The 14,090-nt window shown below is 43.1% G+C and overlaps 1 protein-coding gene across 1 annotated transcript in view; it reads right to left on the bottom strand.

Moving 5' to 3' along the window:
• Positions 1–12,734, bottom strand: part of CALN1 (calneuron 1) — a 140,069-nt gene extending 127,335 nt beyond the window's left edge. The window contains exon 1 of the mRNA XM_079955857.1: positions 12,588–12,734. The gene's annotated coding sequence lies outside the window, so the exon portion shown is untranslated. The remainder of the gene's footprint in view (positions 1–12,587) is intronic.
• Positions 12,735–14,090: the final 1,356 nt, after the last annotated feature.

Here is a 14,090-nt window from a genome sequence, read left to right as displayed (position 1 = left end):
TTAATGAATCAGGCCAATTGCCCATCTAGTCCAGCACTCTGTTCTCACAGTAGCCAACCAGATACCTGTGGAAAGCCTCTGAACAGGATCTGAGCACAGGAGCACTCTCATTTCCTGAGGCTTCCAGCAATTGGAATGAGATCTCACATTCATTCCAAAAGAAGCAAAGGAACAGGGTCAAGTTCAAGTAGGGATAGCTGAGACATTCAATTCAGTTTGCATTTCAAGGTGAATCTCTCAGATTTGCACTCCCTGAAGTGGGAACTGAAACACTGTCATCATTTAAAATGTGCAGTTATCTGAATTTTGCAACAAAAAAGAGAGCCTATATTGGGGGAGGAGAGTGTTTCAGAAAACAATATATTAAAGCAAGCATTCTCCTGAATTTGGATTTCCTGATCTAATTGCTTTGGGTTTTAAACTGTTTTAATTTTTATGATTTTTACTGGTTTGTTTTATTGTACCTTTTAATTACGGATGTTTTAATGCAATGATGGAATTGTTTTATTTTGCCTTTTAAGTGCAATTACTTTATAATAGTTTTTATACATTTAAACCAATTAGTAGCCATTCTGGCACCTAAGCTACACCCACACTCATCAATTTATTACAGGATCAGTTTTCCATCATCTCAATGCGTCTGTCTTGAACTATTTTCTAGATTACTGTGGTTTGAGATACAGCAATGTTGCTTATAATGACATCCGCACGGCTGCATTTTGCTCGTTAATATAAAAATACTGCTCTAGAAACATGAAGAAGTATTTCTTTTTCTCCCAGCAAAATGAGGACCAATTTGCAGTGCTGGCAGAGATGGAATAAACCTGGAGACTTGAACCTTCAATTCCCATTGGATTGGATTGCTTTCTTTTCAAGAATCTACAAGGCAGTTGGCCGCTCTCAAGTGGGCATCAATTTTTAATGCCCCCGTTGGCATTTGTGGATTTATACATGAGAGTGTATGTACTGATAGGATCTGAACCGGCTGTGGCTAACCAGAAATGAGATCTTGGGTTTATCAACTCAGTCTGCAGTGCAAGCGGTTGAAGAAAAGTCAACATGAACAGAGGCATTGCAAATAAAATAGCCAGTTGTACCAATATGCTTTTTATATGGTGTGTTCACGGCAATGTTTTCAGCAGCTGCTAAACCTTTCAGGTAGCCTAACTAGGCATGTATTTTCCTTTTGAATCATTTTTTTTTATCGAGGTTTTCTAAAAAGCTACGAACAAGCAATTCTAGCTTACAAAGTTCAGACCAACTGAAATTAATGGACCCAAGTTAGTCATCTTCCTTATTTTCATTGGGTCTACTCTGCACAGGACGAGCAACAAATGCAGCACAAAAATTGAAAGAAATTTTGTGCAACCCCAGAAAACCTGGAAGTAAATGGTCGTATGCAATATAATAATGTGAAATAAATCATAGAATTATCATGGAATTATATAATTGTGAAGTTGGAAGCGACCACATGGGTCATCTAGTCCAATCTCTTGCAATGCAGGATTTTTTTTATTTTTTTTTTGCCAAAGGTGAGGTTCAAACCCATGATCCTGTGATTAAGAGTCTCATGCTTTACCAACTGAGCTATGAAATAAAGAAATAAAGAAAACTAGCATTCATGTTTTCTTTCCCAAGGGACAAAGTTGTCACATGTGGATGCTCTTTGAACTTTTCATATATGCATAGTGCCCATTTCAAGCTTAGACCATGCTAGAACCTTTCTGAACTCCAGACGCTGCCATGCCATGTATCAATGATGGCCCTTTTTAAATGTGTTTGTCCTCTAGACTATATGCAGGAATGGAAATAAGAAAATAAGAAGAAGCTGCTGGATCAGGCCAATGGCCCATCTTGTCCAACGTCCTGTTCTCCCAGTGGCCAACTACTGTGGGAAATCTGCAAACAGGACCTACCTGAGCAAAAGAGCTCTCTCCCTTCCCTTGACTTCCACAAACAGTTTTCAGAAGCATTTCTGTATTTGATTCTGGAGGCAGAGCATAACCATTGCAGCTAGTAGCCACTGATATCCATTGGCAAGGATGACTGGATCTGTTAATTTGGTTCTCACATGTACAATCTTCAGTTCTGTTCTTATGTTCTAACCTCCGTGATATGTTACTGAGTGCTGATGGCATGGTTATGTCACCAGGTGGGAATATACTGGACAGTATAACAGAAAACAAATGAAAGCTTTGGCTGCCCGACGGCCACCGATTCATAAACCTAACTTCATTGGGATTTTTGGAGGCCGACAACATTATCTGAAACACTAATGCAACAAAAGCCTTCCTTTTAAATGGAGAATTTTAAATCACAGAAATAAACCTCAATGTGCTCAAGGTTTTAATATCATTATAACTATATTTGCCATTCCCTCCCTGATGCTATATATTTCATTTAGATTTTTCACATTATATTTTATGGCCCACTCAGTAAGTCCATTAAACTACAGAGAAATGTTGCAGAAGCAGGAAGGAATCAATTTAGGCTCATCACAGCAATATGTACAATGCCCAGAAAAGCACCCGAGAAAATAGCATGATATTGCCATTTTTTAAAACATGTATTTGGCCTCCTCTTGAGATACTCTTGAGATGGTTTTCAGGGTGGGGGGAAAGCCAGTGAAGGGAGCTGAGAGTTGTTAGGAAGCCCCATTCCTCTCACAGAGCTACAATTTCCAGAGGTCCCCGGAAAGAGGGATTGATTGTTGAACTACTCTAAGAATTGTAGCCCTGTGAGTGGAACAGGGGTCTCCTAAAAACTCTCAGCATCCTTAGCTAACTACAGCTCCCAGCGTTACAGGAATTCTAAGGTCTCATATATAAAAATCATATGTTCACAAATTTACAAGGCAAACACATACATAAGTATGTGTTCAAACTACATGTCTGAAATGGTAGAGGAGAGCAATCCTGAAACCATTTTGACTCTCCCAAATTGATCTCAAATATTTTTCTGCAAGGAGGAGGGAAATGGGAAAGCCTTCCCATTGTCTCTTTGCTCACAAATCCTGTTTTAAGGGCATATCTGTGTACGAATAGGGTGAGCCTGTGACCTGGATTCAGGAACTGAGTATTTACTATCACAAAAGAATGGCCAGGATGCCCAGGTAAAAGCAACCAGTGACCATTATCAGGTATCCTGGCAGACAGGTTTTCTGCTGTAGACAGTCCTTTCAGTGATGTATGTATGATGTTTTGGAGAGCTACAGGGGAGGTAATTTTCAAATGTCTATATAAGAGCTTGCACACCATTGTTCTAGGTTACTCTCCTCCCTCTCTGCGTGGGGTGAGCGGAGGACCCTGTTGCAACAGTTTAATAAAGTCCATGCTTACTAGCTGCTTTGCTTCTCAATATTCTCTGGTTGGCCTCTGTTATTTTCTCCTACCCATGGAGAACCTACTTAAGGACTCTACATGGGCTCTTGGTTAACCCATAAGGGAAAAAGGAGCAGCTTTTTCTTATAACACCAGGCTTATTTTAGAAAAGCCATGAGTGTTAAAGTAGTCCAGTTAGTGTTTTAATTACATGGTATGAATGTGGCCATTGCCTCTCAAAACACACATTTTTAAATGCATCTTGTTGCAGTTCTTCAGCTGAGAACTTTATTGGAACATTGTGGAAGAACAAAGGTGGAACACTGGTTTGGGAAGTACAGATAAAAAGCCCAGTTCATGGCTAGAAATGTGCAGATATTGAATTTGTCTCTTGAAATACCAGGAAGTGGACCTGAGACCTTCTGCTTACAAAGCATGATATCTGGGTTAGCTCAGTTGGTAGAGCATGGCATTCTTAATGTCAGCATCATGGGTTTCAGCCCCACTTTGGGCAAAAAAAATTCCTGCATTGCAGGCGTTGGTCTAGATGACCCTCATTTTCCCTTCCAAATCTAAAATTCTATGATTCTATAAGCCCTACCACTAAGCTATGTTCCTCCATCTGCAGCATAAGGTTGAGAGCACTGATGCATTGTTACAGGGATGATAGAAATAAATCTATTTAATGTGTGCATTAATGAGAAGCTGTTACCTGAGGACATGCTGTTTCATTGACAGCATGATTAAAGGGTTGTACAAATACAATAAACATTTGTATGAAAATTAGATTGTAACTATCCATTTACCAAAAAAAATCAGGTATGAGCAGTTCAAAAGATCAAAGCAGTAAAACACTGCAATGCACAGAATGCCTCTCATAGTTAACTATGGGCTGCACCTGATGAGATGTCTTTCATACAAAGGCAATTTTATCAATGACTTCTTAAGAGGAAATGGCAGGACACCTTTAGATTTATCAAAAGGAATAATCTAGAGAAGGGGTAACCAACAAGGTGCTCTCCAGATGTTGATGGACTACGACATCCATTTTTCCTGGATCATTAGCTGTGTCAGATGGGGTTGATGAGAGTTGTAGTCCAACAACACCTTGAGGACATCACATAGGCTGCCACTGGTCTAGACCAGACTTCCTCAACCTCAGCCCTCCAGATGTTTTGAGACTACAGTTCCCATCATCCCTGACCACTGGTCCTGCTAGCTAGGGATCATGGGAGCTGTAGGCCAAAAACATCTGGCCGAGGTTGAGGAAGCCTGGTCTAGACCATATTTCTAGCATTTTAGTGCCTCAAAACTGGCTGGCTGTGAAAAAACAATGTATATTAGAAAAGATGGGTCTTTATTTTGGAAGAATTTCAAAGGACTGTAACTGCATGGTGCTACAGACCAATATTTAGTAGAGTATTTGACCCCTTCTTTTCAAGATTAACCCAATACCACACATAACTGTGAGTTTAGATTATGTTTGATTGGGATTTTCTTAAGGAACATGCTTGTCTGTTTCTACTTAAAACTTAAACCCCTTTTAAAAATCGCCTTCCGTTAATCCCAAATGTACATTACATCAAAGAAAATCCCATCATTCCGATGGAACTGTAGCTAATGTCTCCCAGCAGAGTTTTCCATTAACAAATGTGAAATTACACCAATTCAAGTCACAGGCTACAGAGGAAAGATTAACTGTTTGTGCAGCTGTTACCCTCTAATCGAGAACTTTGGGGAATTCATCCGACTTCCCATTCTTCTTTCTGAAAGAGGTCTCTGTGATGCCTCCTGGTCTGCCTCCTGGTGACCCAGGAACCAGAGGAAGGTGGTGTGTTGATCAGCCATTCAGGAGAGAGAAAGTGGAACTTAGATGCTGACAGTTAATGGCCAGATAGGGACCATTTGGGAGAGAGGAAGCCTGGATTTTCTTTGGGTTAGACTGGGACCAGGGAATACAGTTAGGGACTTTCTGTCTTGAGTAGGCAGAAATAGCCTCTCACTATCTGAGTGGACTCAGATAGGGTTTATCTGTCAGTGGGATCAGATTGTAAATTGTCTCAGAGATTGGGATTTTCTATGGGCAGACAAGGTTCTGTCTACCTGAGGTGAAGGTAGGGTCTGTAAGGGTCTGGGAGTGTTTTACGCATAGCCTTACGCATAGCCATCCTAGAAAGAATTCCAATAGTGGGCCTCCAGGTAGGGAACGGCCGCTCGGGAGACAATTTTCATTTGAACTACAGTGAAGTGGCTTCTTCTGAGAAATGATAACCAAAACTTATTACACCTGGTACCATCATTATCAACCTTTAAGACCTGGGTGAAGAGGCAACATTTAGTTTTTAATTGGGATCATATGGTATTATTATTAATAATAATAACAATCAATAATATATACACACACACACCACCTACATGACAAAATGACACCCTAGGCTGTTGTCCCTTCTTATGATATGGCCAGATAAGCACTTTTCATAAATAATGCCATTTTATTCAAGTAGTGTTGTTTTCAACCTTTGCATTTGTATGTCTTACCGTTTGTATGTTTTACCATTGTCAGTCTCTTCGAGGCATTTTATGTAGTAAGTGATGAATAAATGTAAATAAGAACAGCACAGTACACATGATTCATACATTGCAAGGTTTGTCCCATTAGGGAGGAGAGGAAAAGAAAAGCAATGTGTGTACGATGCATAAATCCCATTCCTAGCAACAAAAAAAGAGCAGAAGAGTAATGTTGCAATTACTTGGTTCATAATATAACTTTGTCCTGCTCATAATATTTTCAACAGCCCTGTTCTGCCATTCATTCCACCTTGTTATTGGCTGGCAGGGTGCATTTGTAGCTCAATGGCCAAAAGAGGCAGCCTCCTATTTAAGGGCTAGCCAACCACCTCCCACCCACTTCTCTTTGCAGCAGCACCTACACTCCCTCTCTCCGTGTGATTTATTTGCTCACTTACGGCCTGAGTAGGAATGTTTGGCTAACACATGTTTTGGATTGTGGGTTGATTTTGTCTCCTAAGTAAAGGTAAAGGGACCCCTGACCATTAGGTCCAGTCATGGCAGACTCTGAGGTTGTGGCGCTCATCTCACTTTATTGGTCGAGGGAGCCGGCGTACAGCTTCCGGGTCATGTGGTCAGCAGGACTAAGCCGCTTCTGGCGAACCAGAGCAGCACATGGAAATGCCGTTTACCTTCCTGCCAGAGCGGTACCTATTTATCTACTTGCGATTTGACGTGTTTTTGAACTGCTAGGTTGGCAGGAGCTGGGACCGAGCAATGGGAGCTCACCCCATCGCGGGGATTCAAACCGCCAACCTTCTGATCAGCAAGCCCTAGGCTCTGTGGTTTAACCCACAGTGCCACCATGCTAAATAGCTGGTTGGTGACGCTAGATCAGGCATGGCCAAACTTGGGCCTCCAGATGTTTTGGGACTACAACTCCCATCACTCCTAGCTAACAGGACCAGTGGTCAGGGATGAAGGGAATTGTAGTCCCAAAACATCTAGAGGGCAAGTTTGGCCATGCCTGCACTAGGTGGTCCACCATGTTACTTAATTTGGTCTTTAATTTGGTAACAGTGGGCGATTAGGTGCAGGAAGGGGAACAGTTTTGTTTCAGCCCGCTGATTCCCCTTTGGCATCTTTCAGAGTGATGGGTTGGACCCACAGCTTGCTACTGGAGTTCTGGAGCTGGATAGGGGCCACCTTTGAGGCAAAACTGCCTCATCTGTTTGGTGCTATGGGAGTCCAGGGGATGCTGATGCAGCAAGGCCTTCCTATTCGCCTTGGCCTGGGAAGAGGGAGGGGTAGGCTGCATAGCCATAACTCCATTTCCTGAAGGCATAACTTTTATACTATGCAACTTGTAGAAGACATCTGAAGGCAGCCCTATATCAGAAAGTTTTTAATGCTTGAAATTTTATTATGTTTTTATATGTGTTGGAAGACACCTAGAGTGGCTGGGTAATAATAATAATAATAATAATAATAATAATAATAATAATACATAATGGCCACTTCCAGAAATATAGTGAAACACTGAAAAAACTGAATGGTCATTTCTGAGTTTGCTTCCAGAAAAAAGCTAATTTGCAAATAACACAGAAATAAGCTCTAACTTTGAGCTATACTCTGCTATATTTCCAGAAATGGTATTTAAGTTGTGCAAAAGCTCAAATATAATCCACATACTAACAGTTAGCGAAATAACAGGAAAATGGAACAAACCGCCATGCGAATGCAGCTTTGTTTTGTTTTTTTTTAAAAATAATATTTATTAAGGTTTTAAAGGTTACAAAAAGAAAAAGAAAACACACCAAGTTAAACACAAACTTGTAAAAAAAACAGAAAAATAGAAAAATAAAAACAATTAAAAAAAACAACAAAACACAACAAACCTTCCCATAACTTATCTTTCATTTGCTTGTTTCCTTGACCTCCGCGCACCTCCCTTTTTTGTATTCTAGTTCGGTTAGCTATTTCAACAAATCCTTTCCATCCTTCCCAATTTTTATCCTATAATTTATCTTAATATAATGTAACTTTACCTTTCCTCCTTTCATCCATTAACAGTCTATTTTTACTTAGTCCTTTATAATATTTCTGCTAAAGCCACATAACTTCATTCCAGCCTCCTGAATGCAGCTTACCTTTGATATCAAAGACCTATGGCCTCTTGACATGGCTAGGCTGAGTCTAACATAAGGTCAACAGCTTCTATTTTCCTTCGCTTGAAAGGTTTACAGGATGCTACAAGTTTGCATCAAATAGACAAGGTCTTTTGACTGGGACGCGGGTAGCGCTGTGGGTAAAACCTCTGTGCCTAGGGCTTGCCAATCGTATGGTCAGCGGTTCAAATCCCCGCGGCGTGGTGAGCTCCCATCTTTTGATCCCAGCTCCTGCCCACCTAGCAGTTCGAAAGCACCCCTAAGTGCAAGTAGATAAATAGGGACCGCTTTCTAGCGGGAAGGTAACCGGCGTTTCCGTGTGCTGCGCTGGTGCTGGCTCGCCAGAGCAGCTTCGTTACGCTGGCCACGTGACCCGGAAGTGTCTCTGGACAGCGCTGGGCCACGGCCTCTTAAGTGAGATGGGCGCACAACCCTAGAGTTGGACACGACTGGCCCGTACGGGCAGGGGTACCTTTACCTTTGACTGTTTAATCACAGTTTATCTTTGTCTGGAGGTACAATCTGCTAGAGAGAGATTATCCTATCACTCAAGGAAAGCGATTATCCTATCTAAGGGTGATGAAATTGCTGATTGAGCAACTTGGACATTTCCTGGTAAATCCATCAATTTAGGAAATGCCCATAAATAGCACTAATTGGAACAGTTGATAAAGACACTCTTTGACTTTTAAACCCTGCTTTAATTTCCATTTGCTAATAGATGAAGCTAACCTAGAAGTATTCCTTGGTTAAGAGTTGGATATTTAGCCAACAGTCCTATGGCAGAAAGTGTAACATATATATATCTACTCTACCTTTGTCCCCATTCTGGTCAGACAGCCCAAACTCCAGTTATCCAAACCCTGGTATTCATCCAGCTAGATGGTGGCAATGCATTATATATGGACTGCCCTTGAAGACATTCAGACACTTCAGTTATAATATAACTGGTGGGAACTGTTACCATGTTTGCTCAAGAAGCTGTGTATCTGATACACATCTGAAACTGATTCCAGTGTCCTGTAAGTGTTTCTGTCTGGTACAAGAGAAAATTGGAGTATTAGTCTGGTACTAGGGAACCACTTCCCACTTCAGGACAAATAGCTATACATCTGGTAGAAATGGTTCAGAAAATGAGAACCCAATGAACAGGAGCTATGTGTGGAAGCTTAGGATCTTTGGGATAGAGCAGGTGAAACCCTACAGACATTGCTGAACTACAACTCCCACCAGCCTCAGCAAGAATGGTCAGTGGCTAGGGATGGTAGGAGATGCAGTTCAGAAGCACCTGGAGGGTCAAATGTTTCCTATACATGGTTGAGAAAGCAGGAAGAAAAGACAAAACTGGCTTCAGGGCTTAATCAAGAAAGGGAGTTCATTAACGAACAGACCAAGAAACATTAACTTACTTGATCAAGTTAGATGTGACTTTAGATGCATCTTTGTATTTAACATACGCATTAGTTTGAAATGCAAATATCTCTCCCTGGGGTTCCGATAGTTATTGAGGTCACAGCAGGTGGGAGGGGGAGTTCAACCTTTTATTTCTATTCTGTGGTACTAATGAAAAGTTATGACTCCAACGCTATTTACATTTTCCCATTTTGTGCTGGGGGGGGGGTGTTCCTAGAGAAAGGCCACAGTATGTGGCTCTCATCCACACTTTGCTTCTTTCACTCCTGAGAAGGCTTCAGATTTAGCTTTCACCAAGGTCAGATCCATCCACACTATACATTTAAAACACATTCAATGAACATTTAAAGCACATAGTAAAGGTAAAGGGACCCCTGACCATTAGGTCCAGTCGTGACCGACTCTGGGGTTGCGGCACTCATCTCGCTTTATTGGCCGAGGGAGCCGGCGTACAGCTTCCGGGTCATGTGGCCAGCATGACTAAGCCGCTTTTGGCGAACCAGAGCAGCGCACGGAAATGCTGTTTACCTTCCCGCCGGAATGGTACCTATTTATCTACTTGCACTTTGACGTGCTTTTGAACTGCTAGGTTGGCAGGAGCAGGGACTGAGCAACAGGAGCTCACCCCGTCACAGGGATTCGAACTGCCAACTTTCTGATTGGCTAGTCCTAGGCTCTGTGGTTTAACCCATAGCACCACCCACGTCCCTTTTTAAAGCACATAGCTCCTTCCAAAGAATCCTGGGGAGTGTAGTTTGCCAAGGGTGCTAGTATTTCAGTGCCAAGGGAGCGGTATTTCAGCTATAGGAAAACTACAGTTCCCATGATTCTTTGGGGGAAGTCATGTGTTTTGAATAAGTATTTAATATGCTGTAGATGTGTTGTTTATTTATTTCATATAATTCACACACTGCTTGATTGTAAGAAACCTCAGATAAGCTGACAAAAGATAAAACAGTAAAATCAAGGGGGGAAAATTACAACCCTGCTTTAAAACATGCAATGGTTAAAATACTAAAACGGATTAAGATGACCTCAACTTTCTAAACATATGGGTGGACTTGCCTAAACATGTATGGTGTGGATCTGCCTTCAGATACCATCCCTATATAGCTATAATAGGAGAGAGGTCTCCAATCAGCAAGGCCCACTGGGAGTTGTCCATGGTGCTGACTTCCCTGACCTCCACTTACAGTATAAAGACCTGTGGGGGAAGCAGTTCAGCCAAGCATCTCCAGTGTGCAGTTGACCTATGGAGGCTGGTCTGTTAGGGTGAGTGGGGGCATTGCCCTACCAATGCCAATCTGCCACCAGCCGATATCTATCTCCCAAACCTCTTACTTACAACCAACTCAGGAGGTGGTCATGGCTGTCAGCTTCTAATTAGTCTCAGTGTTGCTCTGCTAGAACTCAGCAGGGAGGGGGAGGAGGATGGGATCAAAACTAGAAGTACTTGGCCCTACCTCTCATTGGTTCTGGCTTTGGCTCCCTGTCTTCCACCCCATCAATCCAAATAGCCAGCAGTGGAGTTAGCTCTCTTCTGGGAATGGTTCACAAGCAGACTGACCCCCCCCCCTGAGGTTTGCCCTACTGATCCTGTGCACCCCAGACAGATTCAGACAGCTCACTGAACAGTAAAGGTACCCCTGACCATTAGGTCCAGTCGTGGATGACTCTGGGTTTGCAGCGCTCATTTCGCTTTATTGTCTAAGGAAGCTGGCATACAGCTTCCAGGTCATGTGTGCAGCATGACTAAGCCGCTTCTGGCGAACCAGACAGTGCAAGGAAATGCCGTTTACCTTCCCACCGGAGTGGTACCTATTTATCTACTTGCACTTTAATGTGCTTTTGAACTGCTAGGTTGGCAGGAGCAGGGACCAAGCAATGGGAGCTCACCCTGTCGCAGGGATTCGAACTGCCGACCTTCTGATCAGCAAGTCCTAGGCTCTGTGGTTTAACCAACAGCGCCATCCACGTCCCTCCCTGAACAGTAGCACCTACATTAAAGGGAATCTTCATAAGCCACCTGTGATATGGTATGGGGAAGCTTAGCATAATAAATGGGTGGGGAAGGAAACCAAGTTAGACTGGGCATATGTCATTGAGTGAACCTTAAATAGCTCTTTAAATGCTAAATGTCCCTTTGGGAACCTGCTTGTGGCGAGCGTATATATACAACCACATTCACACCATACATTTAAATCACTGCTATACCACTTTAACAGCCACAGGTCCCCCAAAGTAGCCTGGGAACCATAGTTTGTTAAGGGTACTTAGAATTGTTTGGAGACCCATATTCCCTTCCCAGAGTGGTTTCACAAATGAACTCTGGAAGTTGTAGTTCTGGGAGGGGAATAGGGCTTTCTGAGCAGCCCTTAGCACCCTTAACAAACTACACTTCCCAGGATTCTTGGAAAGAAACCACAATTATTGCAGTAGCACGGTAGTGCTTTACTTGTATGGTGTGGATGTGAATGTGGTTTTCCAGATCAAGTGCTTTAAAGACTTCATGCTTGAAAAAGTTTCCACAATTGGGAGAAGATGCATCTGATTCAAGTAAACAATCAGATCAAATGGAATGTTTTTTAAAGGGGCAAAAAATCAAGGTTAAATAACAACTCCCCCACCCTCCATTTCCAAATTATCCCATGATAATTATCCATGAGGCTCCTTCTCTCCATGTAAACAACTATTTATGTGGGACATGCTCTCAGCATGATACATGTGCAAGTCCTCCCAGCGTCCAATATTTCAGTCTTATTTTGTTTTAAAAAGCAGCAAGTCGACTCCTGTCCAAATCCTTCCCAAGGAACCAAAAGTAAACACATATCTCAATAATGAAAGTGGTCATTTTCACTGGGGGAAATTCCACCCAAATAAACAGAGGCTACAAGTCGGATTGCAAAGATGCAGGTGCCCAATTTCATTTGTAAAACGATACCTCGTTTCAAAGCATCCCGGAGTGGGTTTTAGAAAAGGTGAGGTCAACTCACCCAGTTCACCTGCATCAATGAACTGCTAACATATCCCCCCAGAAGCACACCAGTAGGATGGGGGGAGAGTAATAGGGATAGACTACAGTTCTCCCCCCTGAATGCAGCTGGGGGAAAGGCAGCTTGCTCGATCCCAAAGGTGGCAAAGCACTGCAGCAGAACTAGAAAAAGCATATAAATCTTACCTTATGGGGAAAGGAGGCAGATTGACTTAATCTGAAGGCACCTGAAGAGAGTTTTGGACCGGATCCTAGCTGTAGTAATTGAAAGGGCCGCTGGCATTCAGGAAGGGATCCTGGTGGTATTGGCTAAAAATAGATTTGGATGGTCTTGAAGGAGCCGAGGCTCTGCTTGGAATAAGAGAGGGTAATCTTAAAGGCACAGAAGAGGCTTTTGAAAGTAGAAAGGTAGAAAAGCAATGCTTCAACATGAAAGGAGTGCAAGAGTAGATGTCTATGAATACCAGTTATGTAATACCGGCTACTGGAGGCTGCAGGAGGGGAGAGTTGCTGTTGCGCTTAGGTCCTGTTTGTGGGATTCCTGGAAGAGGCTTCTGGCTGGCCACTCTGAGAGCACAATGCAGGGCTAGAGGGGCTATTGGCCTCATCCAGCAACCTCTTTGAAGTGAGTGCACATGCTGTTAGTTACTATGCATATGCATCCTGTAGCTTCTTCCTTGCTTGATGCAGTTTCCCACAAAACAGCTTCCACCTGATTTGCAAATGTAAGCTGTGTGGGGTTTGCCTTTATTTACTGCATTGATGTCCTACCTTTTTTCTCCAAGGAGCTCAAGGTAGCCTCCTCATTTAATCCCCACAGCAACCTTATGAGGTAGGTTAGGCTGAGAGACAGTCAGAGGCGGAGCAAGGTGGGTGTGTTCCACCCTGGGTTTCATCCCTGAGGGGGGGGTGACATCACCATGGGTGGCGACCCCCTGAGACATGCACCGCTGCACCCCCGCAGGTGGCTAACCCCGTCCAAGCGGGCTGCTCCAGGTGCCAGAGCAGCTTGCTCTGCCTCTGGAGATAGTGACATGGTTTCATGGCTGGATGAGGCTTTGAACCCTGGTCTCTCAAGTCCCAGTCTGACACTCTAGACAGCCACTGCACATGTGCAGAAGACGGCCCTTGTGCAGATGAACTGGAGTCATGTGGGGTTGCAGGCACTGGGAAACAAATCAGTTAATGTGCAATTGAGTGAAGACATCATCATCCCCTTTCTCTGGTGTGCACAACATTGTAAAAATCCAAACTGAAATGAAGAAGAAGAAGAGGAAGAGGAGGAGGAGTTTGGATTTGATATCCCGCTTTATCACTACCCTAAGGAGTCTCAAAGTGGCTAACAACCTCCTTTTCCTTCCTCCCCCATAACAAACACTCTGTGAGGTGAGTGAGGCTGAGAGACTTCAGGGAAGTGTGACTAGCCCAAGGTCACCCAGCAGCTGCATGTGGAGGAGCGGGGACGTGAACCTGGTTCACCAGATTACGAGTCTACTGCTCTTAACCACTACACCACGCTAGCAGCAACAACCTTGAATGTTACTCTGTGCATAGTTTTTGGACTTAACCACACTTCCTTTTGTTCAGCATCTTCTTCTGCTTCTCCTGTGCCAATGGACATTTGTTATGATTCCGTGGGAAACAACCGGTTTCCCTGGAGAAAGCAACAGGGCTAAAGAAAAACCGTAT

Source organism: Podarcis cretensis (assembly GCF_951804945.1).
Source record: "Podarcis cretensis genome assembly, chromosome: 15".
In the NCBI taxonomy this organism is placed as follows: Eukaryota; Metazoa; Chordata; class Lepidosauria; order Squamata; family Lacertidae; genus Podarcis; species Podarcis cretensis.
Note: the sequence above shows the minus strand (reverse complement) of the source record. Positions and strands in the feature narration are given on the sequence as shown.